This window comes from Anopheles stephensi, chromosome 3 (assembly GCF_013141755.1).
Source record: "Anopheles stephensi strain Indian chromosome 3, UCI_ANSTEP_V1.0, whole genome shotgun sequence".
Taxonomy (NCBI): Eukaryota; Metazoa; Arthropoda; class Insecta; order Diptera; family Culicidae; genus Anopheles; species Anopheles stephensi.
Genome location: NC_050203.1, coordinates 3,709,236 through 3,726,652, shown reverse-complemented (window position 1 = coordinate 3,726,652; position 17,417 = coordinate 3,709,236). Strand labels below are relative to the sequence as shown.

The 17,417-nt window shown below is 47.7% G+C and overlaps 1 protein-coding gene across 1 annotated transcript in view; it reads left to right on the top strand.

The window, feature by feature from the left end:
* Nucleotides 1-1,105: 1,105 nt before the first annotated feature.
* The window catches only part of LOC118510137 (ecdysone-induced protein 74EF), a 213,471-nt gene continuing 197,159 nt past the window's right edge, over nucleotides 1,106-17,417 (top strand). Inside the window, exon 1 of the mRNA XM_036051617.1 lies at nucleotides 1,106-2,981. The gene's annotated coding sequence lies outside the window, so the exon portion shown is untranslated. The remainder of the gene's footprint in view (nucleotides 2,982-17,417) is intronic.

Sequence of the window (17,417 nt, the reverse complement as noted above, 5' to 3'; positions counted from 1 at the left end):
GCTTGGTGGGGAGGAAAAGGCGTGCAAATGCGTTGCAATTCATTTGCGAAGTGAGAGAGCGTAATTTTCGCACTCACCCAATGAATGTTTTGCAGGGTTAATGTTGATGTAGAAGATCAAATTATGTTTTACTAGTACCAGTGCTAGCTTTGCACAATCTTAACTTTCGATAAGAAGCAATAACAATCCTCTAAAAGTCTATTTTTAAATAAAATTCATATTTAATCCTGAAAGTATAAACTTAAAGCTAAGAAATGTACCCAGTCTCAATGGAATGATTCTGCAAAATACTTATTCTACCCCGATGATAACGATTCATTGACCAGCGATACAATGACTCACGGAAATGGAAAGAATGAACTCGAATACTAAAATAGTTTCCCTGTGAACGACACCACCACTACCAACAACAGCTCACGGTGAGCAGGTTCTACTCAACAACCCTGCAAATCATCTCACGTTTCATCGTGAGCGTACGTGAGAGCGAAAGAGAGAATTCGCCAAGGGGTAGTGTTTCACTATGGGATCGTGCGAAATGATTCATGTTTTTACCAGATTTTGGGAAATAATTTCGAATTTTAAACAACAGTATAACATTTTCTTAATGGTTGAGAGCTCAAATTAAATAATGGCGAATTCTTGCGAATCTATATGCAATAAAAAGCTTCTTATCGCATTTAATTCCTACCAGGTATCAAGCTTGAATTTAAAACCGTTTCTTTTAAATTTTCTCTTCTATTGTCTGCTGGTTCTACACCTCCTCAAGGCTTCCCTAGAATTAGTTTATTCGTAGCTGGATAGTCAGTCCTTACTGAGGAGAGACGGTCAGGAAGGGTTTCGATTCCCTTCTAAAGACTGGCTACTGGTTTCGTCCAGACCACCGGCCGAACCCCATCATAACCTCTAGTAAGCAAACTTCGAACATCACTATCCACTTCAAATCAGAATAAAATTGCGGTTATTTCCCTTATTGCATTATTAAACATTTCCACCCCACATAATTCCGGCTCAACTTCTGACCACACTCACGCACACCATCCGCCCATAGTGTAGTGGGGGTAAATGCCGACGAAAGTCGCTCGGCCGCCCAGCGACGCACACACGATCCCAAGCACTTCTTTTGTGACTTTCCGTTCGCGTTGACGCGTATCTCCCGTAACCCGCGTAGTCCGGCTCCGAGGCGGAAAAACGCGTGCTCCTCGGCTTTTGTTTTGTGCTTTCCCGCGTTGCACCGTGTGCGCGCGCTTGTGTGCTTTTGTTTTGGTTTTGCGTGCATCGTGATCGCATCGAATTTCGGTTGCTCGATTTGGTTGGCCAGTGTACGGTTTGCTGTGCGTTGTTTGCATTATCTCCTAGTTCTCCTGCCGGAGGACATCCCGACCGGGGTGAACCAGGGAGTCGTTAGCTGGTGCAGTGCATAGTGTCGGGGCACTAAACTGTGGTGATTCATTCGATCATCATCGAGCAGGATAAAAATCAATCAACTAAGTTCGAGTTTTGTTTCGTTCGAATTCTCAAACACAAGATAAGTGAAAGTGTTTGCTATCGTGCCAAGTGAGCGAGTGGCGGGAACACCCGCGGAAAGTGTGGGTGCAAACCGGAGCAGAAGAAGAAGAAGAAAAGGAAAACAGGGTGGTGACACTTTTGCCCGCTCAAAGATAATATAAGCAGTGATACCGATAGCATCGTGTGGTCTGTTAACGGTCCGAAGAAAGAGAAAAGAAGAAAAAAAAACGGGAAGAATTTTAATAGTTACCGCACACGTGTGCATTTTGTGTGGTGAGCGCTGATTTAAACTAAACAGCAAAGTGCCTTACGTGAGGTGAAGTCGAATTTGTGTCGCCAAAGCAAGTGTGAATTGTGAAGTAACAACAAACCAACAAAAAGTCAAATTATATACAGCCTTAGCTTAGTGTCGTTGTGCCTCAACTGCGCGAGGGAAAAGTGCAAATCTTCTCCAGCAGAAGAATCCGCTCAGTGGAATCGATCGTCGCGCAGCAGCCATTTTTCTATTGCCCAGCAACTGTTTGGCGGACGACTGTGGCTTGCGGCTTGTAGGCCGATCACCATACAGCCACCCTGAGACAAGCGGCCTTCGCAGCATAATTGTGAGTGGTGTTCATAATTGTCCTCGCCGTGAAAATATTGCGCCTTGATTGGCCTCGCTCGTGTTAAAAAAAGGAAAAGCAAAGCCTTAAAAATCGAGAGTGAAAAGCTTGGTGTGCGCGCGCGTGGGCCAAGCAGAAGAAGCAAAAGCAATAAACCAAGATCGAGAAAAGTGAGCTTCAGTTACATTGCGCATTTGGTTACATCGGAATTGGTGAAGGTGTTTGGTTGGTTGTTTTTTTCGGGCGGCAGCAAGAAAAAAAAAGGAAATTAATGATAATCATCGAATGAGCGAGCAGAAAAAATAATAATACGCACACGGCACGCAGATAAGTTGCACCACCAACAACGATCGAGATGATCGGTCTCTAGTGGTCCTCCTCTCTAATTCAATGCCCCACCGAGTGAAGTGCATTTTCCTCGTGTGCTGAAGTGTGTGTGAGTGAGTGTATTTGTGAGTGTGTGCGGGAGCGGAGTTTTGGAGAAAAACGAGTTTTCCAAGCGGTTTTGTTGCTGTACGGTTGGTGTTCTCCAGGCCCAAGTGTGCGGGGTGTACTTGAGCACCCTGAAGAGTGTTTTGAAGGTGCGCTCAACAATTTCCGTACGCGGGAAAACATCTTTCCGGAAAAATCCGGTATTGTTGGTGCTGAAACAGTGTGGATCCTCGTAAAAGGTGCAAGAAAGTCACTCTTAAGACGCGAAACCTGCTGTGCTTACTGTTTACTGAGAACATCCGAAGGACGAGTCGGGACTTCACGCCTCACTGGATTAACACACATTTCGCTCTCGAAACGGATTATCGGAGGTCGGAATATCGGTTGTGGATTACAATGCGGAAGCAGCTAGTTCAGTATCAGCTGTCGATTGGATTCAAGGTAAGTGGTTCACCGTTGGGCCTATCGTCGATATATGTGTGAAGGACATCGGCGTGCGTTGGAAGAATTGCTTAACCTTAGCACGACGGTTTAACCCACCACTAAACCGGATGGGGTCGCACGTATCTCGGTGGAATAATTTTAAGAAAACGATAAAAAAAGCACGGTGTTCACCTTGAAGATCCTTTTTGGCGATTTGGTGGTCCTCTTGGAAGTTTCTAAGCAATCTGCGTAAAGGATATGCAGAAGAAACTGGAGAGAAATGCAAATGTATTCATGAGTCTGCTTCACGACTACCTCCGGATTTCTTATTATTTCTATCCGTTCACTACTTAATTCACTCTCCTCAATGCCTTTGTCAGGAGGTTAAAAAGTCCACAAAAGGCTTACAAATAGCTGATCCTTTTACGGATGCACTGAGCTGATAATAAAACAACGAGCACGGAGCGCAAACAAGCAATTTGATAAGAGACATAAATATGGATGCGTACAGTGCTGTGCAACCCCCATCGAGAAAATCCACTCATAATTTCGTGAAGGTCACGGGCACCCATTAATTACTTCTTTTGGCAAACAGTTTCGCGCCATGAAAATGGCCCGTAGCTTACACACACACACACATGCACACATGAAAGGAAGTAAAGAATGCTTCTCTGCGGCAAGGTTACGGAAGTGTAGGACCGGAGAAGTTTTAATGGCGGAGGATATCCTGCGTGTGTGTGTGTGTGTGGAGGGCAGGCGCAACGGAAACCTTTCTGCGTGGTTGCGTTGGTTGGCATTTATGGGTGTTGCTATTTTATGCAATTTTAATTATCACTCGAAGGTAGTTGACCATGAAATATTTTTATTATTCGTATATTAATGACTCGCAGGTTGTCAGTTTTGTGAACGTGGCTAAAAGGTGCTAAAATCGATTAAATGTAAATTCATCCTTGTGGTTGGATTGCATACTTTCAGGCGCTTTGAAACTCGAATTATGAATGCTGCTTTGTGTTTTTCGAAGAAAAAAATCTAATTCCTCTTTAAAAATTTGAATCCCAAGCTGTGTATCTATTTGGATATCGTCCAGTAAAGCGTTCTCAGCCAGTCTCTCGCCTGGTCTACACACCAAATAGGCGCGTGAATTGTGCGAGCCGTTTTGTTGGCCACGAGCATGGTCGTCGCTTCACGGTCGAAGGTCAGGGTGTTCCTACGGCGCGTTTAGCCTTCTCGACGTTTAGAGCTGTAGCTGTAGCCAGTGTCTAGCAGCCTAACACGTTGCCAATACGCTGATCAAATCAGCGTTGGATAGTATTTAATTAGGCAGCTGTAGTTTGGAAAGGAATACGATCGAGGTAGATCGCTTGAGGTGGATAGAAAAGGTGTGCAATAAATTTGCAACACTGATTGTACGTTGCTGATAAAGCGAACTTCCTGGTGTTGAGTTCCAGTTAGGTTTTTGAAAACAATAATCTAAACATTACATTAAGTGTGAAAAATAAATCGTTTTGGTTCGCATTCTTAACGCAAGGACCTAGCTCCTTTGGAAAGGCGATCGATTGCATCACAAGCATGCCTTATTCATAGCGATCATCCATTACCGCACCCGATAAGCGAGCCACCAATCAAGCGGTGGTACAATCGGGCAGAGCCATTAGCTCGAAGTCGAATCCTTCAGCAGAAAAAAAACCAAGCATCACCTCCACCGCCGGCGGCCCAATGTCACCGGCATTAGCGAAAGGGAACCGTTTGCTAAAACAACGGCCGAAACAGGTGAGCACAGCGTAGACGGTGGTAGGAAGATGTATATCAATAAATGTGTTTAACGTTTGACAGTTGATTGACAGTCCGTCCCAACCGCCACGATCCTCGCCTGTTCCTCGCACGTTCTTGAAGCGCAGGAGGTTGCACGAAAATCTCGTCATGCTACTCGATCGCCCAGCTTTGATCGTGACCTCGAGGCACTTTTCGTAAAACGGCGTGCGTTGAGTGTTTTGCGAATGAAGGATTGGTTTATCCCACCTCCCCCCAAAACAACAGCGCAGCCACACGCAGCCGAACATAAAACAGAATCAAAAAATCCTCCACCAGGGGCACGGCGGCCTTGAGAGTTTGCAAGATCGTCACGGCTCCGTATCGCGCGATGGCTGTGTTTGCCATCGGTAGACGATCGTACACGCACACCACCAGCAACACCGCCGATCGCCGGTATTGGTGGCCGGAGGGGGAAACAAAACAACACCCCAAACGGGTGACGAATTTTCCGACCGACGGATTTCCTTTTCCTGCCGTAGGGGGCTCTTTCGGGTGACATTGAAAATCTGCATTTTTATGTTTAATGCTTTCCGCCCACTGACGATCGTGCGGAGAGGGTTGACAGTGAGGGGAGCGATGAAATATGCTAAACCATCGTGTGCCTTAGTGAAGAAACAAGCTAAAAATGGTCAAAATAACCGTCCAATTGAATATTTCCATAAATTGCTCAGGGACGACAGTGTGGATCGTCCGAAATCAGCTGGAAGCAGTAGCGGGCGATACGAGGTTTCGAGCCTCGCGGCATTGTTTTATTGCATTGATGCGTGAGAATGTTTGTAGTGCGAAAAACAGAGACAGAGAGTGATCGCATGAGAAGAGCAAAAGATCTCCATAAATTTGAAGGTTTAATAGAGTTCCACACCAACAAGCAAGGCAAAAGTTGAAGCATTCTTTGGCCACTGATTCCTTCGCGGTCCAATGCGAAGATGTTCGAGGTCAGTAGTGCATCCTTCTTCCTATTGCCACCGCATAGTGGAGGGACATTTATTTCACAACCGTCTACTAAAATCAGTGCAGCAAGCGGGTGATGTATGCTGGCTGCCGCGGGAAGCCCATCATACGGTGTTTGTGTTATCGTATTTCTTCGTCGAACCCTTACGTCAACAGCGCCTAGTCGTTGTTGCTCAAAGCAACAGGCTCCGGCACCCCGGTTTGTGCAGCTGTACCTAAACCAATAGCGCCTCAAAGTTGGGGCAAATATCGGAATTGCAGTATCTGACTGTAGCCCGGAATGATCTGTTATCCGTACCAGCCGACAATAGCAGTCTCCAAATTTGGCAAAACAATGTTACAAAACAACCTGGAGCTGGATGTGAGGTGTTTGAATCAATATTGAATCACGATACAAAACGTCTGAAAGCAAAACTCCTGCCTGTAGCTAACGGGCCCAGAAATAGATCCACGTGCGGGAGCCTGAAGCAAGCAGAACCGAATTATGCTGATGTCATTAAAGTTTGGCTGGCGTTACTGACGTTTGAGTTATTTACTGTCCAACGCCTCTACCTTCTTATTTTCGTAAAAAAAGCTGGTAATAAAATTCTACTAGAATGCATTATTTTCAAAATGACCGCTTTTACACACACGTACACAGACTTGTTCGATCCGGCTTAAATGCACTATGCGTAACAGCATTTTTTGTAGGTAGCTCGTAAATCGCGCACGAGCGAAAATTTGCGCACTGGCACGATCTTCGTTTCCCGGAAGCGATCCCGCTCTGAATCCTTTCTCAACAACCGGGGATGCTGAGCTGAGGCTGAGTGTTCCATCCTCGAAATAGGGGAGCAACCTGCATCTTCCACCATCGTAGTAAAACGTGCTGGGGTAAAATTTGCCACTAGCAGGAAAATAAAACGCGACCAAGGCGTACCGCACGTTGTTGCAAAAGCAAAAGCAGTGCAATAGAATTTTGTTTAACAAAATTGGTCATTTGCTGGAAGGGGGAATGGATGGAAAGCGGGAGAGAGGAGAGGGTTGAGACCGTATTACGTTGGCAAAATGTAAAATTTCGTTCGCCCCAGTGCGGCACGCGGCTTCTGTTTATGTGCAAAAGGCACGTCGCCGTCGATGTTACACGAGCGGACCAAGTAAAAGTCACCACACTCCCGACGAACCCCGTCCCAGAGAGGTTGCCTCTGCCCGACTGCCTGTTGCCTCACGCGTAGTTCTCTATTCGAGATAGCAGTGTTGCGTTTTAACAATATATGCGTTTCCCTTACTCAATCACATTGCGTTCTTGGAGAAAAGACTGTTCGTTGATGACTCAAGCCTCGTAAAAAACCAATTAATCGATAACATTATCTACTATTGGTAGCGAGATTCGAACCTGTGCTCATCTTATATTGCAAGGATCATTCAAGCATTCCTCCCGCTCGATTAACGAACTCAAACAGAGAGAACCGCTGGATGATCTTCATTTTCTCCCATATTCACCAAACATTACTCACTGATCAGGAAGTTCAATGATAAGATTGCAATAAACTCATTTACAACTCGGCAGAAATAAAACCATTATTATTTACACAACTTTATATCCCCATCATTGGACGCTTACAGTGCTGCGAGACATCCAGCAAATCGGAATAACCATCCAGCCAACGGTTGCACGTGGGGTACAAGGTTCGTGTTTCTTCGGTGCACTCAGAAGTGCATCGGGCAGTAAAGTGCGACGAGGGCGTCAAGTGTTCGCGAGTGTCTGCTCTGCCACACAGCCGCAATGTCACCCGGTTCGTGAGTGACCGCGGAAGGCTAGATGATGGAAGGCTGTTATGTATTATGAGTGGAGGACGGTACTTTGGTTTTTATTGCTTTCATAATTGTGTGGTTTGTCCGTTTTTTTTTCTTTAAATGCGAATCAGAGATTAAAATGTGCGCATGTTGTACAAATAAAGATCACCCTCAATGTCCAGTCTGCTTGGCAACCAAAGCGATTGTTTTAAACCGTTTAAAAAGCAGTTTTATATTTACTGCATAAAAGTTTTGCTTATTTGTGTAATATGGTTTAATGGCATGACTATCAAAACAGATTGCATCCCATAAACATTTACGCGCACACGTTACTCGATTCTTATCGACTTTATCAATAGCTACAATTGTTTGTTGTGTTGCTGTTGGTTTATTGCGATTCTTGCATGAGCTAACTTGCTTCCCACCGGCTTGGCTCAGCTCCACGAGCACTCCATGCATCACACTCCATCACCCTAACGAGCTTGAGTCACGGGCGATACGATTCTAAGACCTTCCGCGTATGCCGTAAGCAGCGCAGCAGGCTCAATGCAATCGCTTCAGCTTCCAGCAAATGCATACGGCCACGCAGCGTTTGGCCGGATTAGCATAATCGATAGACTACTAATGCCACTATCAGACGGGATCGGTCCAGCAGCAGGGCGGCGGGGGTCTCGGCGTACAGGCCGATCTCATCGCGCCCGTGTTGGGGTAGGTTGTGAACCCCACGAGATGCAGCGACCTCCAAAGGGAGTTGAGGTCCGGCCCGAGCGCACTAGGAAATTATAGACGAGCGTGCTGCGATCAAAGAACCACGCACCACGTGGTGAAGGAAGCGGGTGGGATATCGCTTTCGATCATGAGACTTGGGTCGGTGTCGCCAGAGCTGTCACATTAATTAAGCTATTAATTGATCGCAAGGAGACAGTTCGCGCCGGCAGGAGAGGGAAGCGCTAGGCCGAAATTACTTCCACCTCAGGGTAATTTGCATACGTGTGATCCTAATCTTGATTCTAGCGTGATCGTACCGCACTTGCACGGCCACAGCCAGCCGGAGTAGTGCAGGTGTAAAGTGCTCGCGAGACGTGGAATAAATTACTCGCTAGTAACACAAAGTAGACAATTGCGGTAAGATGTGCGCTTTATGTTTGATACTTTGACTACATCAAGCTCGAGTGAGCAGCGAGGGCACGCTTTAGAAACCCCGCTAGAACACGACATCTGAGGAATGTTCGCAGCAAAGCTAATAGGATACATCTCCCCGAAATATACTTCCCGGTCCATTTATTCTCACTCGAACCGGTCGAACCGTCTCGTTGGCGCTCGTCCAAGTAGTATTTTATCCAATTTCATTATTCTCAAACCCCCCAGCGCTAGCAAATCGAGCTCCAGCCAGCCGGCTTAGAGAGTTACGGATGCGCACATATCTCGGTGTCCATCCATCCGGCTAGCAGAAGGCGGCCAACTCATCGTCTCTTTGTTTCCTTCCTGGCGCGCAAACGGCGAAACAAATCGTGCTCGACCTTCAAAATCGATAGACTATTGCAAGCCACTATTGCAGTGCAGTGCATCTGTGGCGACCGGCGGCACTGGTTATTGTTGCGCTTCTCTAAGTGACAAGTGCGCGGGAGAAATGTGTGCGCACTGGCCTTGAGACTTACGCCCTCTTTCTTTTCGCGTAATTGCAACGCCGGTCGGGTAACGTACACCGCGCACCAGGATGGCAAGCTGTAACCTGCCGAATCTTGCCCGCTGCCGAACCCGGATCGATGGGCTATGGGTGTCTGGTGCGAGCATTAGGCGTGAGCTAAGAGCTAGATATTTTACATTCCCTCACGGTTCTCGCTCGAGCCAGGGAGGAAGTCACAGACAGCTAGGGGTGTGTGTGTGTGTGTGTGTGTGTGTTTGCTGGTGCACTTGGTGCCGATTGGCGCAATTTGTTCGGTCGTAAAACGCACATCCCCCTTACGGCGCGCGGCTAGTAAAGACACCAAACTAGTGAGCCCTGTGAGGGACGCGTGCAGTTGCATGTGCCGCTGTGCAGCTCGGACGATCTCGGATCGCGCACTCGGAACAAAACAAACCGCCCAGTTCGTGAAGATAAACGAATAAATAACGATATCTTTTGCTGGTCGCGTTTGCTGTTGTTGAGTACAAAGAGTGAACTTGATGGTGGTTGATGGCGGCCGGCTTGTGGTTTGGCACGGGGGTTGAGGACTGCCGAGAGGGGAGTAAAGTCACAATAAATAGCTTACGGATGTGTTGTGCTCCTGTGTTGTACGCATACCTGCATCGAGCGCCGTCTGGTAAATAAGCTGTCTAGCGGCTACCATGACGCTACGGTAATCACGGTGCAGAAGGATGAGGCATTAAGATGGAGGACAAGCGCATCACGGCATGGTGGAAAACTATCGAATACCTCAGGATGCAGGTCTGACCTCCAAATGCGTTAGGAACTTCCAGAATTTAAGATGCCAACCATGATGCGGGACTCAAGCAGTCGGGTTCACTACGGTGTATCGATAATTTGTAAATAAGCCGCTCCAATAGTGGTGTCTAGCAGCACTAATTGTTTCTAACTCAAATCCATTTATCCTAATTGAGGGCTGTGGTGTTTCCTACACACAATAAGCCAACCTTACGGCTAACCTTCCATCATGCCCACTCCTCGCCGTTCGAAACATCACGCACCAGCGCCTTGTCTAGTGCACCAATTACCCGTGAAGTACAAGTACGTGGTCTGCTGCGTGCATCGAGCGCCTCCTACTTGCTGCACCATTTTGCGTTTTGCGATCGAGTTAATCATACTTTTATCACCCGGCGTACTTCCGGGGAGCTCCCGTGACCCTCGACCCGGGCGTCCCTTCGGTGTGCAAAAACCCGCACCCGATCGGAGCGGAAGCAACATGCCGTTAGACGAGTGATAACCTCGGTGCGTATTGTTGTACGAGGCAGTCGAGTTGCGTTCCTGGCTGTACCGATTGTATGTAATGAGCAGTGCTCGCAATGATCAAATCAGGAGATACTGCAAGTGTGAAATACCTTCGTGCTCCAGTTCTAACCGAATAGCACGATATCAGCCCGATCGTTTAGGCTCGTGATGGATATCCGCATTATCAGTGTGAGCGAATCGGTTAACTAGTAGCTCTCAAATGCTTTTGATTGAAGATGTAAATGATCTAGAGCATTTAAAAGTCGTTAAGAAATCAATCGATGTGTGCATACATCCATTAGGCACTAATGTTGGACCACCTCGCCAATAAATGGTAGCACACGCTGTAAAAAAAGAAAACCCCCGTATTGATGCCCATCAAAACGCACTGGAACCCACCTCGGGCACGCTTCTCGGTGTGCTCTCATCTAATCTTATCGGATAGTTGCCAAGGTGAAGCCCGGCAACCGTTCCATCCGCGGCGAGTGCGCCGCGAGCTCCACTATTGGAAATTGATCGCCTCGCGCACTCGCGCTAAGTGGAGGACGACCTTCGGCTGCCTTGTGGAGCGCTGAGCACCAAAACCACCGGAGGCTACAACGGTTGTGCCGCGCCGTTTATTGATAAGCATATGACCGTGAATTATGGTGCGCCGCGGTGTATTGTCGATGTCTTTCGGCGTGCTAATCAGTGCGTCCAAAATGGCAGCGTAGGTAGTTTCGCGTTGGGCGATAGTTTCGTCGTTGGATTAGATGTGTTGTTTTTTTCCCCTTCCGAGTAACGTCTGCTGGAGATGTTGCCTGATGGACGATGTTGCTCCACTGTTGAGGCTGCTCTTCTGTGGAAACGGAACATGCACCAGATTATTAGAACTCATTCCTAGGAATCTGCAAATGTGGGACACTCGCGGCCTTGTAACTAACCGTAGCTTCGACACCTCTGATCGGCCAAACCAACCATTTGGACATCACTGATGCGCTTTAAGAACAATAACAAAACATTCGTTCAAACGGCAACAGCAACAACAACAAGCAACCCTTGGGTCGTAAAGTGGCACAAAACCCAACCGCATTCGGTGAAGGCGATGTAAAAACGATTTGCAGAACTCAGCACTAATTCTTCGATCGGTGGAGGTTGCGAGGTTGTGTTTGACCGACATGTACCGAGCGTTGGTAAATATATTGGTGACAATTGCCACCATTTGGTGCGCGGTGTCAGCATGGATTGCAGGAAAAAAAACTAGGGTACCGGAGCGAGGGTATGAGAACGGGAGGCCCGTCTCCACCCCAAGGAATGGGTTGTTCCAGTAGCATAATTAGCGAAGCAAAAACAATCCACCACAACCGATACAATTTACTCAATCATCCTGATTCGGTGTTGGATAGGGTTTCCCACGTAATGTACCTTGAAAATAACGTTTGAGATAGTTATTTTGCACATGATCACCTCCTTCTACTGAGGCTTGTTTACGTCACTAGAAAGGATTAAGTACAAAGAAAACACAAAAGTCATCCTGAAAGAATTGGGACTGTGGTTAAGGTAAACAGTCGTACTGAATCCATCCTCCCGGCCCCATATCTTGCAATGGCCACACATGATCTTACTGTGGCGCGTACGCGTTTTCCATCCCCCCCAGGTGACCGCATTTGGCCTTTCCGTTTGACCGGCTTCTACTTGACGATGATTGATCTTCTCTTTGTTTGACAGTCGTGTAGATCGCGCATAGCCGCACATCGTACTTTCTCGGAACGGAGCGCATCCGTCGTCCTTTGGGGAGGTTCCCGGGTGTTCAGGGTGGCCAGTTTACTTAATTTACCGCGTTCGACCGGCTGCGAGGATTTTTTGGTCCGAAAGTGATGAAGAATGGTTCGATGCTGGCTGGCCGTTTATGACCCATTTTTCCTGACCAGTGGGTTAATTGGTTTTCATCCCGTTTCGGCACCAGACCGGACCAACCAGGCCTGCATCCGTACAATATCAGAACAGTGGCAGAACTTAACTCATACGCACGCACGCACGCACACTGCCTCGCTGTTAAGTGACGGAAGACGTGTCCGCTGAGTGATCTAGATTTGTCGACGCTTCAGTCAGCAATTCGTCAACGATTAGTCAGCTAAGCTCCGTGAAGAATGGAGAAGGTGACTAATGATTGCCGTTTCCGTGTGAAGAGAGTGTCCCCGAATGATATGAACAACGAAAAATTGAACTTCATCGAGGAATTTGTACGAGATCTTCATTTAAGCGGCTGATCTGTTATCTCATAGCTAGGGTAGAGCACTCCCGACGTCGAGTGCGATCTTGTGGTAGATACATTAGCATGAGCGAAATGGAAACAACTGCACGAGCTAGACGTTCGCTCCCCCCCTCCCCCCCCAACTTCTTTTCGACTAGCTAGCTAATTACACGTACTGCAGCCACGCATTTGCGATAATTGGCGGTTTCGCTGGGTGATATGTTTAAAAATAACATCAAACCAGATGATCGCTATCGCGCGCGCGTTTTGCACCCACGGAGGGCGTACGACTGTGCGAAACAGATGTTACAGATGGCCTTGATGAGAAACGGTTTCCGCCGCTGATTTGTTTGAACGGGCGTATGTGGCGAGAAATCAAAATATTATTATTTAATTACCGAGCTCGCTTGTTACGTGTTGGAAGGAAAGGCATATGCGGCCGTTTATGATACAAGCCAACCGGACACAAATGAAACGCTCAAACAGTTGTCACTTTGCTTAGGAGGCTTAAGTAATCACACTCGAGTGGCTTCCATTTCCTCGTCTAGTGTCCCAAGCTGCCATCTTGTCTGCTTACTACTCTCCGCTTTTCGCATCACCGTGAGACCAAGGTTCGTACAACGACGAGATTCGGAGGAGCGAGAGAGAGAGAGAGAGGGCGAGACTCCAAAAAACTTTCGGCTGAACTTGACCCAAAAACCCAAACGGCATTGTGTGTCACCAAGTGCGCCAAAATTCCCACTACACGCCATCACACTACACGGTCGGACGATTAGCAATTGACAGTTGTTGACAGAAACGGAAGGAGAAATAGGGGGTGGTGGGTGGGCGATGGGGGCGAGCCATCGGATAGTTTTCTTCTGTTGTGACCCCCCCCCTCCCCTGCCTAAATGGTTCAATTGTTTTCATTTCGTTTTGTCCCCCTGCCAAAATAATGCTAGCCAAGTCTCAGGCCCGGTATGGATGTCCGTTTCGTTTGCCGGTTTTCTCTCGGCTGGTATTCGTCACAGCCACGGCCGTTCCGCTACTGTAGTGTCACGTGAGTTTGCCGTTTCCTTGATTGTCTGGCGGAGGTGTAGACCGCCCCAGCGTGCCGGCGAGCGTGGGGGTTAGAAGGCATGATTCCCAAGGATGTTGCACACCGTGCACTAATAGGGTGAAATAGGCTTCGCCATAGAGGACCATGAAAAAGCTCGTTCGTTAGCTTCAAGTTCACGTCGCGAATCTGAATCATAAAGGCAAGAGCGCTGTCAAAACTACCTCCACCTGTCACACTGGGGGTTGGCTGACTCTGGTATCCGCAGGTGCTTAAGGGAACGGCACCATCAACCAGCAACCAGCTTAAAGGTGTGTGAGTTATGTTTGACGCGCAAACAAGTTCAAGCTAACCAAACCTAGCCCCCGGGGCCTATGGCAAGTTGGTCCTAAATTGTGAAAGTCCGAGAGAACTGTAAACCGGCAAACAGCTGATAGTGAAGAAGAGAAAGCCGACTGCGAAAAGGAAAAAGATTGGGAGGCTGTCAGTGAAAACACTGATTATTTCATACCCGACGGAGAACTCAACCTTGACCCAAATGCGTAAGTGTGCGATGGAGGGAGAGAGAGAGAGAATGAGAGCGAAACATAACACTCACAAATTGCACATGGAGGAGCAAATTTGACATAAGTGTTGCGCGTCACTTGTACAAACAGTCCACCAGCCTCACGGTTGGGGCCTATCAGTGGAGATAGATTGCAAGAGTTTGTTTTGGGAGGAGAGTTCCTATGAATCCAAGATTTATTGACTCGTTTGTTCCAGGATGGCCAAGGTTATGTTAGGCAAGTCATCTACTGAAAGCTAGGTTTTTGGGATTAATTCGACCTGCATTCCTCTCATTCTACAGGCTACTAATATAGGTAGTTACTAAAAGCTTTTGACATCTAATCGTATCGCAGATCATAGCGCAGTTCATTTGGTTTATTAATGTAGTTTGTTTGGGGAATGATGTGCTGCCCGGTTAACAGCATTAGCCCCATTCTAATGCTAATGATTTGCCCATATTTCTGGAGCGAACCTTGAATAGTAGTTCTCGGCTTCGCTTTCGAGTCATGTTTTGCACGCTCAGCTACATGAACAAAAACCGGTGTACCGACAGAAAACGAACCAAACAGATCCGAAGCCGATTAAAATTAGAACGCCCCGTCCGGCAACCGTACTAGAGACAGCGGCAGTTCTACCGAGCCTCACCAGGGCCGGGTGTGCGTGATTTGCGGGACGAAAGTTTATTTTTGTGATTCGCAACTAATTTGCTCGGCAGATGAGCGGCAGTTGGATGGTGATGGGTATGTGTTTGCACACACAGTTCGCAAAGGGACGATTAAGGATGGTATTTATTTCCCTTTCGGCTGCGTCGTGGCGGGGCGACTTTTGTTGCAAATAAATATATCGAGGTCACACCGCACACGCCGACCAATCCACACGTCCCATCCGGCGCGAGAGTGCGGAGTGTCGCTGCGTTCTAGTACATAATCTAGTACTAGTAATAACCGTCCATTACGTTAGATGAGCTGCGCCATCACCGTCTGAAACCGACAGGACTAACCTGAGATGCTATCTGCGATCTTGGCGAACCATCCTTCCTGGTGACCTATGACCATGTTTGTTACGATAGTTGTGTGCGATTTATATGCCTGCCAAACGCCAGCAACGGAAGACATATTCTATTTCCCGTGGGTAATAAAATGGGGCAAAATTAAACAGACTTTTGCCCAACTGCGGGTGTGGTGGTGTGGTGGGTTGCGCCGGTCGGAAGGTTCCGCAAGGGAAAGATGATTATCTACTTTGTCTAGTTCGACGTTGATGGTGGCGGGTTTCGGTGGAGCGATAAAGCGGAGGAAGAGGAATGTGCATTTATTTTTAGCAAACTCAAAAATGGGTCAGTGTATTTTTAACTCATGATACAGCACGATCATACGGTTTGGAAATGGGCTGCCAAAGATGCTTCTGTTGACGGCAGCGAAAGAAACAACATCTCTTCCCAATGATAGAAGATCCCGTTTTCTGGAGATCTTATCGCAGAATCGTTTCACACTATGAATGATTAAGGATCATGTACAAAGAAAGTAATCCAATTGTCTTTCTCTCCCTTTCTCTCTTTCAGGTACGAGTAGCGTGGAGTTATTGGAGGACCTCAGGCACCTATTAAAGTAGCATCCATTATCACGATCTTTACGTGCCTTTGGTGCGCTTGGGTACGAAATTTATGTAACTTTTGATTAATGTCCAGCACCTTTATCTATTAACACAGCGTGCCTGCCGACGTGTGCGTGTGCTTCTTTCTTCTCCTCTGCGACACGTACAAGTTCCACCACCTATATAGGCACAACCCCGACCACAAATTATGCAATCCGAAGACGATGTCTTTGCAAAGTCGCACCCGGGCCAGACCTTGAGCGGTTCGCCCGTCAACTTGCGCAAGGCAACTTGAACTTGACTAATCGTTCCGATGTGTCCATTGGCGTCCCAACCGATAGCCCTAAGGGGGTTTCTTCCAGCGTGTTTTGTCGGTCCGGGGGGGTGAGTGAGTGATCTTCCCCGATCGGGAACCGGTGCGGGACACCAGTTCCACCAGTATCGCGGAACAGTATCTGTCGATGTGTGGAGTCGATTTATGTCTGCAAAATGAAATACATCGGGCACGGTACAGTACATAAAGGACACGTATCGCATTAGTTGATGAAGTTACCCCGGAGGCGATAGTGCTGCCAAATAAGGAGTCAATCCTCCTCAAGCTCCCCACAGCCGTGTGTCGTGTGCGAAGGTGCGGTGCGTACCGACATGTTCACCCTGAAGTACGGATACGCGTGTTCGGCCCGATACGATCAACGTTGCAAAGTTGCTGGAGCTTGATGGTCACCGGAATGGCGAATGGGAAACGGACGTCTTGTGATCCTTGCTCTTGGGTGCTTTTGGTGGGAGGGGTGGGGAGGCTTTATCTGCATTGTCATTATCGCAATCGGACCGATGGGTTCCGTAGACACACTGCGAAACTAATGAGGTGAAGGGATTGTACCACACACGAGGCAGGCAACGAGATGACATTTCACTTATATCATGGTGCCTGGAGCTACCCAACTGGCAGTCGCATAATTTCGCAAAGATCTCGTAATTCAGACAGCCATTGGCGCGAAGACGTCTGATTACGTATCGATTGGTCGTCAGGCGTACGATCTTGCATATATCTCGTAAAGTTCGCACCCTCCATTCATACCTTCGATCGGGAACTTCGATCTTGCTCGGCGACAAATCGTCCTACGGTCACATACTCACACACAGAGAGAGGTGCAAGCGAAATAGCAAGCAAGCGGCCGCGAAAACTCACCCTCTCCGCGTGTAGTAGAGTACGTATCTCGGCGTGTCTTGCGCATCGCTGCGTCAATCTTTACCAATGCAACTGTCCCTCCCCACCTCACCTTAATACCAACACCGCGTCGGTCGACCTGAACTCTTCATCCCTCCTCAAACTCGCCGGAAGATCAACCGTGGTCGAAGCGAGAGAACGCGTCTACAGAAGCGAGAGAGAGAGAGAGAGAGAGAGCGAGAGATCGGCCGAACCGGTGGTGTTGGTATGAATTTTATTTTTCAATGTAAGGTAACCCTGGCCTGCTATTGAAATTTAAAAGTGTGTTAAGTTTAAATTTTCCGCCCCACGCCACCGGTGGAGGTTTCCTCATCGCCACCGCCATGAGCATGATCACCACCACACGATCATCATCG